The 17,139-nt window shown below is 49.6% G+C and overlaps 1 pseudogene across 1 annotated transcript; it reads right to left on the bottom strand.

The window, feature by feature from the left end:
* Positions 1-457: 457 nt before the first annotated feature.
* Positions 458-17,038, bottom strand: LOC124008068 (annotated as a pseudogene). The gene is made up of 19 exons (XR_006834048.1): positions 16,891-17,038; positions 16,061-16,216; positions 15,793-15,902; positions 15,484-15,601; positions 15,234-15,342; positions 14,934-15,061; positions 14,778-14,816; positions 14,282-14,643; positions 13,748-13,924; positions 13,208-13,479; positions 11,798-12,322; positions 10,973-11,227; positions 10,067-10,601; positions 9,781-9,893; positions 7,892-9,275; positions 6,474-7,772; positions 6,145-6,310; positions 1,418-1,601; positions 458-1,214 (listed from the first exon to the last, which is right to left on the bottom strand). The product of XR_006834048.1 is annotated as a zinc finger CCCH domain-containing protein 13-like (transcript).
* Positions 17,039-17,139: the final 101 nt, after the last annotated feature.

Raw genomic sequence — 17,139 nt, 5'->3', positions numbered from 1 at the left:
TTAAGAGTCAAATCCATCTCCTGATGGGATTATGTTCAGGCCAGCCAGAGTCCTGTCGGTAAGAGTCTAGACTGGAGTGTTGTTATGGCACAGCAGTCTGAGGGTGTTGGCTGAGTTTAACCCAGAGGTCCTAGCAATGTAGACCATTGCCAAAGTTTCGAGTGACCTCAAGAGAAATGTATTCATGTCGGGGTGGAGTAGTACAGTACAGTAAACATTCATACAAGTCACTCAGAGATTTGAGTGCGTTTGGCCAGGGTGCATCCCAAATTACACCCTGTACAGTGCACTATTTTTGACCCGAGCCCTATGGGCCAGGTCAGAAGAAGTGCACTACATAGGGAATAGGGTGCCATCGGGGATGTAAGTCAATGTCTCTTGAACAATACACAAATGACATCAAGCAGCACATGGCACTGAGACTGAACTCCATACAAAGCAAGGATAAGAGCCATTACAAATGAACAACTAACCACTTTAATGCAGTCTTAAAAACCAATGCACAACAAAAGAAACAAAAAACATAAATCAACGCCATTACGAAAGGGAGACTTATCACCCTCCGACAACAAATATCCAATCGCACAAAAACAACAACTGTTATTCGGGAAAATGCACGTCTTTCCTGTAGCATTGTCATTTCTAGTTCAAGGTACAGTACATTGTACAAGGCCTCTATCAATCCCTCCATAGGCTAGTATCTCCAATAGTCTCTATGGTAGAAGCAGTACAGTACTTGCGGATCAGATCAGTCTTCCATAATGACAGCACTGCTGACTGACAAGAGTTTCAGCGTTTTGTTAGATTTTTCCTTGTGATTAAAAAAGCTATAGCAGGGGGGCGGGTTTTAGCATTAGGGGGTGGGGTTTAGAGTAGGGGGCAGGGACTCAGAGCAGGCTTAGTAGTCAGAGCTGATTCAATTTCTGATCACAGGTCAGTTTCATCATGCAGCGTTTGTTTTTACCCATAATCCCCACACGCTCTCAGGAGACACACATCTCGGGGGGCTGTGGTGTACTGGGCTTGGCTACCGGTGAAGCTGCCGGTACCAGCCCCGGTGGCCCTTTGTCGGCCTTCTCTGGGCCTGCTGGTGGCCCCAACGGGGGCTGGTTGCTTCTGGCGGCGGCTACAGTCTTCTTGAAGAGACGCATGCTGAGTTGGAAGAGCTCACTGTCCACCACAGGAACACTGGGATACATCTGCTTGGCCAGGCCCTGGAGAGAGAAAGAGTTAGCTTACTATACAGCGATAGGCAGTGTGTGTCAAAATATTGCTCCATCTATTATAATATACTATCTACATATTCCCAGTCCATTCCTCCATATATCCTACAGTAGAGGGCCATCTTAGTCAATTGGTATATGGTCTAGAATAGTCTATGGTTCTGGGTACAAGTCGTTTTTCTTGGAGCACTCACCTTTTCGTTCTTGAGGAGCTGCCGTCTGATGGCCATGTCCCTGCGGGCACAGAGGGCCTTACAGCAGGGGCCCAGGTTCCTCAGCAGACCTGCCCTCTCTATCTTCCTGTTCAGAGCTGCCTTGTTCAGAGCACCCAGGTCGTGCTCAAACAGCTTGTCAGCATCTGGAGGAATGGACAGAGAGCTGGGTTAGACTCACTGCATGTTTCCAGTGATGAATGGAAGCAACATACAAAAGATGCTTCTATTGCCGCTGCTTAGTGCTTTATGATATGCTAGCACCACACTGACTGCTTAGTGCTTTATGATATGCTAGCACCACACTGACTGCTTAGTGCTTTATGATATGCTAGCACCACACTGACTGCTTAGTGCTGTATGATATGCTAGCACCACACTGACTGCTTAGTGCTGTATGATATGCTAGCACCACACTGACTGCTTAGTGCTGTATGATATGCTAGCACCACACTGACTGCTTAGTGCTGTATGATATGCTAGCACCACACTGACTGCTTAGTGCTGTATGATATGCTAGCACCACACTGACTGCTTAGTGCTGTATGATATGCTAGCACCACACTGACTGCTTAGTGCTTTATGATATGCTAGCACCACACTGACTGCTTAGTGCTGTATGATATGCTAGCACCACACTGACTGCTTAGTGCTGTATGATATGCTAGCACCACACTGACTGCTTAGTGCTTTATGATATGCTAGCACCACACTGACTGCTTAGTGCTGTATGATATGCTAGCACCACACTGACTGCTTAGTGCTGTATGATATGCTAGCACCACACTGACTGCTTAGTGCTGTATGATATGCTAGCACCACACTGACTGCTTGGCTTTATCATATGGCACCACACTGACTGCTAGTCTGTATATATGCTAGCACCACACTGACTGCTTGGGGGCTTTATCATATGCTAGCACCACACTGACTGCTTGGGGGGGGGCTTTATCATATGCTAGCACCACACTGACTGCTTGGGGGCTTTATCATATGCTAGCACCACACTGACTGCTTGGGGGCTTTATCATATGCTAGCACCACACTGACTGCTTGGGGGGCTTTATCATATGCTAGCACCACACTGACTGCTTGGGGGGCTTTATCATATGCTAGCACCACACTGACTGCTTGGGGGCTTTATCATATGCTAGCACCACACTGACTGCTTGGGGGGCTTTATCATATGCTAGCACCACACTGACTGCTTGGGGGGCTTTATCATATGCTAGCACCACACTGACTGCTTGGGGGGCTTTATCATATGCTAGCACCACACTGACTGCTTGGGGGCTTTATCATATGCTAGCACCACACTGACTGCTATCATATGCTAGGGGCTTTATCATATGCTAGCACCACACTGACTGCTTGGGGGCTTTATCATATGCTAGCACCACACTGACTGCTTGGGGGCTTTATCATATGCTAGCACCACACTGACTGCTTGGGGGCTTTATCATATGCTAGCACCACACTGACTGCTTGGGGGCTTTATCATATGCTAGCACCACACTGACTGCTTGGGGGCTTTATCATATGCTAGCACCACACTGACTGCTTGGGGGCTTTATCATATGCTAGCACCACACTGACTGCTTGGGGGCTTTATCATATGCTAGCACCACACTGACTGCTTGGGGGCTTTATCATATGCTAGCACCACACTGACTGCTTGGGGGCTTTATCATATGCTAGCACCACACTGACTGCTTGGGGGCTTTATCATATGCTAGCACCACACTGACTGCTTGGGGGCTTTATCATATGCTAGCACCACACTGACTGCTTGGGGGCTTTATCATATGCTAGCACCACACTGACTGCTTGGGGGCTTTATCATATGCTAGCACCACACTGACTGCTTGGGGGCTTTATCATATGCTAGCACCACACTGACTGCTTGGGGGCTTTATCATATGCTAGCACCACACTGACTGCTTGGGGGCTTTATCATATGCTAGCACCACACTGACTGCTTGGGGGCTTTATCATATGCTAGCACCACACTGACTGCTTGGGGGCTTTATCATATGCTAGCACCACACTGACTGCTTGGGGGCTTTATCATATGCTAGCACCACACTGACTGCTTGGGGGCTTTATCATATGCTAGCACCACACTGACTGCTTGGGGGCTTTATCATATGCTAGCACCACACTGACTGCTTGGGGGCTTTATCATATGCTAGCACCACACTGACTGCTTGGGGGCTTTATCATATGCTAGCACCACACTGACTGCTTGGGGGCTTTATCATATGCTAGCACCACACTGACTGCTTGGGGGCTTTGAGCCACGTTATCATATGCTAGCACCACACAGACTCTTGGGGGCTTTATCAATGCTAGCACACACCGACTGCTTGGGGGCTATTCATATTATTACCACACTGATTAACATCTATGTACCACATAACTGCTTAGTCTATATTATAGATGGTTCTTAAATGCATGGATATTGCACCACACTGATGGAGTTATTATATTAGTTATTATTATTATTATATTAGTATGGATAGTGCTGTATGTTTGCTAGCACCACAGTACTGGTTCTTAGTCCAGTATGAGTTAACAGTACTAATATAATCCAGTAGTGCTATAGATATGTAACCAGTACTAATATAATGCAGTATGATATGTTAGCACCACACTGACAGTAGTGCTAATGATATGCTAGTACCACACTGACTGTAGTGCTGTAATATAATCCAGTAGGAGTGCTATATGTAATAGTACTAATATAATCCAGTATGATATGCTTGCACCACACTGACTGCTTAGTACAGTATGTAATAGTACTAATATAATCCAGTAGGAGAACAGACTGGAGTGCTGTATGTAATAGTACTAATATAATCCAGTAGGAGAAAGCTAGACCACAGTATGTAATAGTACTAATATAATCCAGTAGGAGCTAAGACTGTTTGGGGTACTATGTAATAGTACTAATGACTGCTCCAGGGCTCATATGTTAGCACCACACTGACTGCTTAGTGCTGTATGACTAGCACCACACTGACTGCTTAGGCTGTATGATATGCTAGCAACACACTGACTGCTTAGTGCTATATGCCCGCTAGCACCACACTGACTGCTTAGTGCTTTATGATATGCTAGCAACAGAGCTGTGCTTTATGATATGCTAGCACCACACTGACTGCTTAGTGCTGTGGGATATGCTAGCACCAGTCCACATCATGATCAGCACCCACTGACCTTAGTGCTGGAACACAGCACCATACTGAAGGACTTAGACCATCAATGCTAACCAAACAATTTGGGAGGCTTTACAATAGCAAAACAACAGTTTGTCTTTTACCAGTGCACCAACTGACAGACTAGACAGGGGCTTGCCAGGTGCACCACACTGACTGATTAGGGCTTTAGTTTGAGCTGACTTTGGGGGCTCCATTGGCACCAGAACTGCTTGGGGGCATCATACCTGGCACCACACTGACTGGGGGGCTAAACATATGCTGCACCACACTGTTCTCAATCAGAAGGACTGCTAGACTTTATCATATGCTAGCCCAAACAATTTTGGGTTCACAATCTAGCCAGAACTGACTGCTGTTTAGCCCACACTGACTCTCAGCCAGAAGGACTGTATTCATGTTCTCACCAGACTGACTGTTGGGGCTTTCTCAGTCAGGATTGTGTATTCCACACTTCTCAGCCAGGGGGACTTTATCATATGTAGCCCTGACTTCTTGGGGGACATGTGCAGCCCTGCTCACAGTGAGGACTGTATGCCCTTTCCATTAACTGTCTTGCCCAGAGATTCTGGATATTGGATAGGACTGTGTATTATTATTATTTCTATAGTAGTAGGACTGTTTGTCATATTATACATGTTCTCAGCCAGAATGGACTGAGTAGCCCTGTTCTCAGTAGGAGAAAGACAGTAGGACTGTAATAGCCCTGTTCTCAGCCAGAAGGACTGTGTATGTAACAGTTCTAATATAATCCAGAAGGACTGTGTAACCCTGTTCTCAGCCAGAAGGACTGTGTAGCCCTGTTCTCAGTCAGGACTGTGTAATCCTGTTCTCAGCCAGAAGGACTGTGTATTCCTGTTCTCAGCCAGAAGGACTGTGTAGCCCTGTTCTCAGTCAGGACTGTGTATTCCTGTTCTCAGCCAGAAGGACTGTGTATTCCTGTTCTCAGCCAGAAGGACTGTGTAGCCCTGTTCTCAGCCAGAAGGACTGTGTAGCCCTGTTCTCAGCATCAGGAGGACTGTGTATTCCTGTTCTCAGCCAGAAGGACTGTGTAGCCCTGTTCTCAGCCAGAAGGACTGTGACTAGCCCTGTTCTCAGCCAGAAGGACTGTGTAGCCCCTGTTCTCAGCCAGAAGGACTGTGTAGCCCTGTTCTCAGTCAGGACTGTGTATTCCTGTTCTCAGCCAGAAGGACTGTGTATTCCTGTTCTCAGCCAGAAGGACTGTGTAGCCCTGTTCTCAGCCAGAAGGACTGTGTAGCCCTGTTCTCAGCCAGAAGGACTGTGTATTCCTGTTCTCAGCCAGAAGGACTGTGTATTCCTGTTCTCAGCCAGAAGGACTGTGTAGCCCTGTTCTCAGCCAGAAGGACTGTGTATTCCTGTTCTCAGCCAGAAGGACTGTGTATTCCTGTTCTCAGCCAGAAGGACTGTGTATTCCTGTTCTCAGCCAGAAGGACTGTGTATTCCTGTTCTCAGCCAGAAGGACTGTGTAGCCCTGTTCTCAATATTGTACCTGGCGTCTTCTCTTCTTCCTGCCCATCCTCTCTCTTCTGGGCGCTGTCCGCCAAGATCTCATCTAACTCGTCATCACTGATTGGCTCGTACTCCTCCCCGCCAGACACCACCGACACAGCGTCATCCGCCTTCGCGTCATCTTCGTCTGAGGAAACACAAATAAACTCACTCAATAACCTGCTACCATATCAACACAAACATAGACAAACAGATCTGGGACAAGGCTGTTGTTGCCAGCTCCCATGGTCACTGTCACGCCAACAGTTCTGGGATCAGGCTAGTTGTTTGTGATTGTAGATGATCCTTACCGTCAACGCTGTCCTGTTTCTCTGCTTCCTGTATCTGTCCTCCCACAGGGTGATGGCTGTTGCCTGCTTTGTCCTGGTCCATGCCGCCGTGTCCCAAGGCTTCGTGGGGGAGCAAGAGAGAGAACTCAGCCCTGTCCGGCCCCCTGATATCTGGTCTCATGTGATCTGGCCTTATGTCCGGTCTTATATCTGGCCCCCCTCTCATGTCTCCCCTAATATCAGGTCTCATGTCCCCTCGAATGTCTCCCCTAATATCAGGTCTCATGTCTCCCCTAATATCAGGTCTCATGTCCCCTCGAATGTCTCCCCTAATATCAGGTCTCATGTCCCCTCGAATGTCTCCCCTAATATCAGGTCTCATGTCTCCCCTAATATCAAGTCTCATGTCCCCTCGAATGTCTCCCCTCATATCGGGTCTCATATCCCCTCGAATATCTCCCCTAATATCAGGTCTCATGTCTCCCCTCATATCAGGTCTCATGTCCCCTCGAATGTCTCCCCTCATATCAGGTCTCATGTCTCCCCTCATATCAGGTCTCATGTCCCCTCGAATGTCTCCCCTCATATCAGGTCTCATGTCTCCCCTCATATCAGGTCTCATATCTCCTCGAATGTCTCCTCTCATATCCCCTCGAATGTCTCCCCTCATATCAGGTCTCATATCTCCTCGCATGTCCCCTCTTAAATCTGGTCTGTCTCCCCTCATATCTGGTCTGTCTCCCCTCATATCTGGTCTGTCCCCCCTCATATCTGGTCTGTCCCCCCTCATATCTGGTCTGTCTCCCCTCATGTCCATCCTGTTCTTGGGGTCCCCATGTGGCGGCAGGTCCATCAGCAGCATCCTCTCCCGCTCCCGGTCGTTGCCATGGTCGCCACCGCGGCCAATGCCCCTGTTGCCTCCACGCTCCCTTTCCCGCTCTCGTTCGTGCTGCTGCAGGAGACCCTCGGGCAGAAGCCGCTCTCTCTCACCCCGCATGTCACGGAGATCACGCTCTCTCATTTGCTCTCTGTTGCCTCCACGCATGAGGAGGGGTTCACGGCCCCTCCCGCCCCACTCCCGTGGCCCCTCGGGCTCCCAGTCTCTCTGCTGCCCCTGCTGCTGGAGAGGAGGTAGTGGCCCCGGAGGCCCCTGTTGCTGTCGGAGGTCCTTGCGCTCACGCTCCCTCTCAAACTGTTCCCGCTCCCTCTCTCTCTCCCTCTCACGCTCTCGGCCGTCGTAGGACCCGGCCCGCGACTGCACCTGCCGCTCTGACTCAGGAGAGCTACGTCTGGAGCTGTGGCTGCGAGAGTCCTGCCGGTCTGGGAAGGAAAACCAACAGAAATGGAATATAAGAGATAATAATATCAATCAAATCAAACTAGTAAAGGAGCTCACTGTTTTCTCAACAAAACCTGTTAGTAGTATGTGTCTGGCGTACCTGAGGAGGTGCTGCGACTGGGCTCTCCTCTCCTCAGCTGGTCGATGCGTGACTTCCGCTCCTCTCCCCTCACCACTGGAGGCTCTGTGAGCACAGGTCCCCTCTCTCTCTCACCACGCTCCCTCTCTCTTTCCCTGTCTCGCTCCCTTTCTCGTTCCCTTTCTCGCTCCCTTTCTCGTTCCCGGTCTCGGGAGTTGGCCCCCTGGAGCTGGTGTCCTCTCCTGGGTCGGCCTGGTCCTTGGCCCTGCTGAGGGTCCTCTCTGTGGGCTGACTCGTTGGAGGGAGAACGGAGACGTCTGGATGAGGCCCTGCTCTGGTTGCTTCCCATACTGCTGCTCCTCTTCTGCTCCGGAGGAGGCTTCCTCAGCAGGGGCTGGGACATGAGGGGCTGGGGAGGCAGGGTCTGGAGTAACATGGGAGGGTCCTGGGACAGCAGAGGGGCGATGGGCAGGGGAACAGGCCTCTCCAACCTCTCCTTGCCCCCCCTCGGACCTCCTCTCCTGGGAAGAGCTTCAGTCGGAGTCCTCTCAGTGGGGACTGTGGGGGGTGCCTTAACGGGCGCCGATCCACCACCGCGCTCCAGCACATCCTCGTCAGACCAGTCGCTGAAGTTGGCGTCCATTTTGACGGGCTGTGGCAAGGGCTCTGCAACTGAATGTGGCATGGCCCTCTGGGATAGCAGAGCCTCCTTTGGCGCGGGCGGGGGCGTCCGGGGACCCCTCTTGTTCCTCTTGCCGGGGGGAAGATGGGAGGAGCCTGGATCCTCCTCAGACGCGTCCGACTCAGCGCCACGGGATCGTTTCCTCTTCTTGTCCAGCGCCTTCTTCTTAGGCGCTTTGCGGGGGGAAAGGAGAGGGGGCGGGGGGGCGTCCAAGAGGGCCATGGAGGAGGGGGGCTCTGGGTTGGTGAACCTCTCTGGAGCTCCTGAAACACCTCCTGCCACAGCCTCCTCCTTCCTCCCCTTCTTCAGGCCTTTCTTCTGGGACTTAGTCTTCTTCTTGCCCTCCTCATGACCTGACAGGACCGGAGCATCTCTGTCCTCAGTGACCAGGGCCACGGGAGGCGGGGGAGGGGTGGGCTCCCGACCGTCCCTCTCTTTACCCCTCCTAGAGTCCGAGCCGGAGGCCGAGACAGGGGTACTGCTATCTGAGGGGTGCTCCCCCCGTCTCTCCCCTCCTCTGCCTGCTCCTCCTCTGTCTCCGCGGGCGTCGGCCTCCTCGTTCCGGCGGCTCCTCCCCTCCCTCTTGTCCCCGCCTCCACGGCGCTCCTCGTCCTTCCACCGGCTGGGCTTGGCGTCCTCCGCTACAGAGGTGCTGGGGGGAACGCAGGAGGGGGTCCTGGGGCGGGAGTACCACCTGACTCAACAGCCGGTGTTTCTCAACACCTGAACACACACCAAGAAGCCGAGGGATTCTGTTAGCACCAAGGTTTATCAACATCATGGAAATGTCAACAAAGGTCAAAGAAACAAAACACCTTGTTATCTTAAAGGGCGCCTTGGCTCGGTCTCAAAGATCTCTGATCGCCTTCTAATAACAATCAAACACCAGCTGTTACTTCTATGTCAGCACGTTGAGTTCCAGTCTGTCTGTATGAAATGTGCTCAAACATTAAAAGGTATTATCACCATTACTGAGTGTGCCCTGGGCTCACGTGGAGGGATATTGAAGTGATCAGGCCAAGGCACCCTTTGGGGAGGTGTTAATCCATACGGGACTAGTTTCCTCCAGACAGAACCAGTGCTGTTTGTTTTTCCCATTAAAGAGTGTCCCTACTGTCAAGCACTGGTGGAGGAGGACACACTGGTACTGTGACGGGGAGGATGGTGATTGGGCCAGAGCCAGAGGTGGGGCGGACCTTGGGCTGACCTCCACCAATCAAACGCTCACTTTTCTCCTCAGGGCTGTTGTATTCCTCGCCGTCTCCTGGGGTGGCGTCCCTTGCTCGCTTGGGAGAGGGGCGAGTCGGGCTGGGTGTGGTCTCTACCCTGTGCCTCTTCCGGCTGCAGATGACACACACAGAGAAGAGGGGTTAGAGGTCAGCTGGGTTGTGTTAAGTTGGAAAGAAACAGACGGAAACGAACCACAACTAAGGTAAAACAATGGAGTTACCAGGGTTGAGTCTGGAATTGAAATGGAACTGGCCCCAACCCTGGTGGTTACTACTGATACTTGCCTGGTCTTGCGGTCTTCATGCGAGTCTCGGACAGAGCGGTCATCCCTTGGTTCATCCCTAGTCCGTTCCCGTCGCTCATCCCTTCCTTTCTCACGCTCCTCCCATTCCCGCTGCCTCTCCCTCTCTCTTTGCTCTCGCTCCCTCTCCCGCTCTCGTTCCCTCTCCCGCTCTCTCTCCTTCCTCTCCCTATCTCGCTCCTCCCTCTCCCGCTCCCTCTCTTCCCTCTCCCGTTCCCTCTCTCGCTCCTTTTCCCTCTCTTTCTCCTTTTCCCTCTCCCTTTCCTTTTCCCTCTCTCGCTCTCGTTCTCTCTCCCTCTCCCGAACCCTCTCCCGCTCTGCCTCCCTCTCCTTCTCCTTCTCTCTTTCTCTCTCCTTCTCTCTTTCCCGTTCCCTCTCTCGCTCCCTCTCTCGGGCCCTGTCCTCTCGCCTGTCCCCTCCCTTTTCCTCTCCTCTGCGTTCATCCCTCCCTCTGGTCTCCTCCCTGTCTGGCTCTTCTCCTCTGGCTGGGTGCCGACCAGGAGAGGAAGCTCTTTGGTCTGTTAGAAACAGAGGAAACAGCCAGTCAGTCACAACATCCAACACCAAGGGTTCATTCTGAATGAATGTTTCAAAAAGTATTAGAGGAGAGGGCCTGAGGGACCTGGATCTTCTTCTCCCGTACGAGGGAGAGACAGGATGCTTTACGAAAGCTTTCTGTTACGTATAACTGTGTTTCTTGTTGTCCTTGCCTCTTGTAGCATCAGCTGTGTACTTTGTCAGTTGCCCTGTCTAGCTGTGTCCTTTCTGTCTCGTTTCTATTTGAAATCACTCACTACAGAACATTGAGATTGTTTTTCAATGAAAAGCGTTTTACAAATGTTATTTTATTGAACTAGTATTATAGATGAAATGTATTTGTTCTCCTCACCTCTCTCCCTGTTCTCTCTGCGGTCACCACGGTCGGTGTGACCACCTCTACGGTCGTAGGATGAGTCTCTCCCAGTCGCCTGCTCCCCTCCTCTCCTGTCTCCGTCATAACGGTCACGCTCCGCTCCTCCTCTCTCCGCCCCACGGTCGGTGCTCCTCTCCGCACTCTTCTCACGGAAGCCTCCGCCGCTACGTGACTCCCAGCCGTCATGACCACCACTCTCCAGTTGGGAGCCTCGGGCATTCCGGGTGGAGCCTGAGGAAACTGAGGCAGGAAGGACAGAGTTAAGAGTATGATGAAACAGACACAGAGGGGATTGGATTATCTGGCCTGGGATGCCCCGGTGGGAGGAGTTCGCACCAGGTGAACAGTGACTGTATTCGTTTTGGAACCGGGCGGCCTCCCAGGCACGAGCCAGGTGCCCCCCTCTGGGCTGACGGCGAAACAGGTTCAAAACAAAAGTGACGTAGGTTATGAACGTGGAGTAATGAGTAGGAATCAGAGGCTTTTCTCACGTGCAAAAGTGATTGCTTTTAAACGCTTTATCTGCCTTCCCAATGAAAACTCATTTGATCAAAAAGAGATGTTTCTGGATGATGCTCCATGCTGCTCTGTTGACAACATGGCCGAGCGGCACAGGTTACTGTTCCATTTGAGAAGGGAGCTCCTCCCTCAGCCATAGACTGGTGCACCGCAGTTCATCTTCATCAAATTCCCTCACTTCCACAAACACAACAGCAACAAACACATTAACAACTGTTACTCCAACTGGCCATTAGTAGATTTTGCTGGTCATAAGATGTGTGATGTCATGCGTGACCTCACCTTTGTCAGATGCGTCAGCCTCGCGGCCCCTACCCCTGCCAGGTCTCTCAGCTCTACTCTCTGTCCTCGTCTCCCCCCTCCCTTCAGTCCTCCCTCCTTCCTCTCGCCCGTGGCCCCTCCCATAGCCCCTCCCCTCCTCCGGGACAGCCTCCTCCTTCCTGTCCGTCTTCTCCCTCTCTCCTCTCTCCCGCTCCCTCTCTTTCTCCTTTTCTCGCTCCCGCTCCCGTTCTCGGTCCCTGTACTCCAGAGGGTCTCGTCCGGAGCGTGTTGACGTGGTCTCTGTGGTTCTGGATTCCCGGGTCGAGTCCTTGGTGTCCCGGTCTCTATCCCTGGTGGTACTGGTGGAGTCTCCTCGTCTGTCGCTGCGCCCTTCACCCCGGCGCTCTCGCCCCTCTTTTGTTTCCCGGTCCTCACGGGCGGCATCACGAGAAGAGCTCGTCTCTGCCACCTCGTAGTCCCTGTCGTCACGGGTACCGTCTTTCTCTCGCGGCTCTCTGCATGGATGAGACAGAAACACAGGTCTCTCTGCATGGATGAGACAGAAACACAGGTCTGTGTTATTACAGCGTAGTTTATTTAAAGGAGATGACCAGTCAAATTTAAAGACACAATGTAGAGACTGTTTTCATATAAAGACAAACAGCAACCAGTAGTTTATTTAAAGGAGGTGACCAATAGTTTATTTAAAGGTGGTGACCACATATAGAAAACCAGTAGTTTATTTAAAGGAGGTGACCACATATAAAAACCAGTAGTTTATTTAAAGGAGGTGACCACATATAGAAAACCAGTAGTTTATTTAAAGGTGGTGACTACATATAGTTACATATAGAAAACCAGTAGTTTATTTAAAGGATTTAAATTTAAAGGGAGGTGACCACATATAGAAAACCAGTAGTTTATTTAAAGGTGGTGACCAGAAAACCAGTAGTTTATTTAAAGGAGGTGACATATAGAAAACCAGTAGTTTATTTAAAGGTGGTGAAACCAGTAGTTTATTTAAAGGGAGGTGACCACATATAGAAAACCAGTAGTTGATTTAAAGGTGGTGACCACATATAGAAAACCAGTAGTTTATTTAAAGGGAGGTGACCACATATAGAAAACCAGTAGTTTATTTAAAGAGAGGTGACCACATATATAGTTTATTTAAAGAAAACCAGTAGTTTATTTAAAGGTGGTGACCACATATAGAAAACCAGTAGTTTATTTAAAGAGAGGTGACCACATATAGAAAATGGTCTGTGTTTTATGTTAATGAGTTGCTGTACCAGTAGTTTATTTAAAGACGGTGACCACATATAGAAAACGTGTCGGTGCTCCTGTTTATTTAAAGGTGGGCTCCCAGTAGTTTATTTAAAGAGAGGTGACCCCAGTAGTTTATTTAAAGGTGGTGACTCGCTGCTGTACCGTCCTCTCTCACGCCCCGAGAGTGGTTTCGTCCTCCGGGGCTAGTCCTCCTCTGAGGAGAGGAGGTGTCCCGGGAGGCTGCAGGGGAGCGGGAGGAACACCTCTGGCCAGGAGGTGAGGAGGCGGCTGGGGGCTCGCGGTTGTAGGAGGGGGATGCCGAGCGGCGCCGGCGAGGGGATGGAGAGTGTCTCTGGGCTGAGGAGCCAGAGTGGGAGGAGGGGGAGTGATGGCGGGGCGGGGTGGGGGTGCGCTTGTGGCGGGGAGGGGGAGACCTGGAAGACCAGGAGAGGACGAGGGGTTATGGTTATTCAGGGAAAGTGACCATCTTGCTAGTCTGTCTACCATCTACACCAACTCATGAGAATCCTGCTAATAACATGACTGAAAATGCTAGTGTTAGGATAGATGGCATCTTTAGACCATCGTCTCAGGTTCAGGTGCTGCTGCATATTTCTGCAAGCCGATGTTTATCCTGTCATCTTACTGCTTCCGGCATGACAATGATGTTGTTATCTTCTTAGTGTCTAACAGGCTACTGACCTGTGAGGTGGGGAGGCAGGCGCAAGGGTCTTCTGGGAGGCTACTTTTGGGGAGTTGGACTTGTTCTTCCTGGCTGACGGGGACGCCTCTCGGTCTCTGGAAGGAGAGGACACGCTGCCGGAACGTTCCTCAGACATCACTGACCGCTTGGCCTTGTGGGAGCTGTCTGAACGGTCTCTGCAAGCGCCAAAAGAAACTAAAAGTTAGTCCCTTTCATAGTGTATTCAACAACAGTGCTAACAGACTTGTTTAAATGTATGTTATTTTCAGTGGGTCTTGTTATGCCTATTCAACGAGGCTGCTAGATCCCTCTACAGCTTGGAGTGGAGCTGGACAAAGCATGGCTGTTGTTTTCAGTGGGTCTTGTTATGCCTATTCAACGAGGCTGCTAGATCCCTCTACAGCTTGGAGAGGAGCTGGACAAAGCATGGCTGTTGTTTTCAGTGGGTCTTGTTATGCCTATTCAACAAGGCTACTAGATCCCTCTACAGCTTGGAGTGGAGCTGGACAAAGCATGGCAGTGAACCTCTTTACCTGCGTTTCTCCTTCTTCTCCTTGTGTTTCTCCACATCTCTTCCTCTCTCCTTTCCCTCCTTGGGCGGCTTCTCCTCACACTTCTCCTTGTTCTTGTGTTTCCCTTGTGTTTCTTCCCCCGGCTGCCACGACAGGGTTCACCAGAGGAAGCACCGGAGGAGGGGGGCTGGGGGTGCGGGGACCTTTCTTCTTCCCGTGGCCCCCCTTGGAAGATCTGGCCGTGGCGGATGCAGAGGACGACACAGAGGTCTTCTTCTCCTTCTTCCTAGAACCGGAAGCTTTAGGTCCTTTAGTGTGTTTGGGAGATCCACTGGACTTCCTGGAGGAGGGGAACCTTTCGAGCTGGAACGCTCCGGGGATGTCTGGAATTACAACGTGGAATAAAGGCAGAATTGGTTAGAATGGACACTGAAAGGAGAGAAGTCTAAACCAGATATGAGTGTTGATATGGATGGCTCCTGAATGACAATAAGGTTAGGTAGGTATCTCTTCTTACCTTGGATATGATAGTGGTCCTAGTTTTGGTGGTCGGCTCCTAGTGAGAGATTGTAAGTGTATAAGGTTATAAAACAGATCAACCTCAGTCTTAAATCATGCAGGGCTCTATGAACTATAGTAGATATAGCTACAGTCAATACATGCATACCGGTACCTCTTTCTTGATAACAATCTCCTCTCTTTTCTCCATATTCTCCTGCTCCAACTTCATGAGCTCACGCTGAATCTTCTGTCTCTTCATCTCGAGGGATAATTCGTAGTCGTAGTCGCCGTTATCCGAGTCTAAAAGACAAATACATCAGCACATGACTTAAGGTTAGAATATGCAATACAAACAACTTTTCCCAATAGAGTGAAAAACAGTTCGACATCCATTAGTTCTCCTCTCATATGTTAATAAGGGCACGTGCTTTCTTTCTTTTCGTTGTGCCTATTGAACACTTTCAAACCTCACCTTCGCGGTTGGCTTCCCACTCGGTGGTCTCTTCTTCGCTGGCAGGGCTTCTCTCTTTAGTGATTTTTATATCTTCCTTCTCCCTGTGGCGGCCTCGGGACGAGTCTCGCTGCTGCAGAACACAGACAGGTTTACATGGAAGACTCCCATACAAGTTGGTCTAATATCTAACTAGTAAAATGGTTGTTCACTATGTCCTAAAGAACAAAAGAAAACCGGACATGAAAGCGAGGTGTGTGTGGAGAGTAACTCACTCTGGCTGTGGGGACGTAGGCTCCTCTGGGTCTCTCTTTGTAGCATCTGATTCAACATCCTGCCTCTTATTCTTCATCCTCTCTCGCAGATCGCCAGTTGGTCTCTCCGCTGACCTGTTTACACACAAACATATGGTAATCTCAGGCATTGGTTCAGCATAAGACAACTGGCTTATCAAATACAATAAGAAACAGCCCTGGGAGAATATTTGGACCGTCTGACTGTGTTGCCCACTTGCATAAAATATCTATTTTTCAGTTGCCTGCATACATGGGTCACAGGCAATTCTCCAAGGCCATCTAACCTGCTAAAAGATCCACTAAATCCTTTGCCTCGTGGCTGAGTTCCATGTGTGTAGCGACAAGTATTGCCGTAACTGCAATTCCCAGTCTTCAACCAATTTCTACAATTAGTCTGAAAGGAAGAAAGCAAGAAAGTGTCATTTCATGAAGCAGAAATAGGGTTTTGCTCTCTGATGAATCCAAAATTCAAAGATGTTCTTTCTCTACCTTCTCTGGACATGCATGTGTTGTATCTGTCAGTGGGTTAGATGCAGGTGTAGAGGTACACACCTCGACAGCATTACTACCAGTGCTGGGGCCAAGTCTTTCAAACACGCTGGGCCGGCGAGACGGGGTGGTGGTGGTGGTCTGGCTACTGCTGTTGTCAGATATGGTTTTAGAATTCTCCACTGTTACCCTCCGCCTTATCTTGGACATTCTGCAGGGCTGCAATGGTAGAATAATATATTATACACCTGCATTGGTACATACAGAAATCTGAATATGCACTTTACTGTAAACAACAAAACATTTCAACGTTGGTCAAACAACAAAAATCAGTAGACTGGTTGACATTTCCATTTTAAACTAATGTAGCAAATTTATGCAAGGAAACATTGGGGATTTTGTGAATCTTTTTACACACTGGACACACACTGATCTGGGGTGTAATTATTCTTCAAACTGTTGCAAAACGTTCCATTTTGCAACTAAAAATAGTTTTTAATTGTACAAATTCAGTTAGCTCCCTCCCCGTTTCGTTTGCTTCCGTTTAAGAAGTTTTGCAACAGAATCGGCTTGAATGAATACACCCCAACATCAACGTTAACGCTACCAATCAAGCACCGATGATGAGTTAACATTAGCATATTGATACTGACTAGTTACTAACACGTTAGTTAACTAATCATTTATGCATATTTTTTGCCAGAGATCGTATCTGAAAATGCAGTTTGGTAGCTAGCTAGTTAACTAGCGAATGAAACGGGAACTTTGGATATTTATGATAACGTATTAGCATAAGCTAGCTATGCTCTCTGGGCCCGAGGCCTGTATAAGCCATCCCCATATTCTAAGATCCTGGAAAGCTAATGCACATTGCATTAAAAGAGTTGCCTCACCCAAAATATTAATTCGGTGTCGCATCTATTTTCGTAGGCAATGGGATTCGCTACCTCTTGAAATCACAAGTTGTATTCTTGTATTTCAATGGCAGGGGCTCCCCTATCCGCCTTCATGTTGGCAAAGGGTGCGTGTGTAATGATTGGGTGTTTTCGACCGTAGAGATCTAAAAGTGGAGCCGCAATATAATCTACACGCGCGGGGTACTATGGGATACTGGGTGTCTTCTTTTTTCTTTACACGACTTT

This window comes from Oncorhynchus gorbuscha, linkage group LG21, assembly GCF_021184085.1.
Source record: "Oncorhynchus gorbuscha isolate QuinsamMale2020 ecotype Even-year linkage group LG21, OgorEven_v1.0, whole genome shotgun sequence".
Taxonomy (NCBI): domain Eukaryota; kingdom Metazoa; phylum Chordata; class Actinopteri; order Salmoniformes; family Salmonidae; genus Oncorhynchus; species Oncorhynchus gorbuscha.
This window is presented reverse-complemented; position numbering and strand designations above follow the sequence as displayed.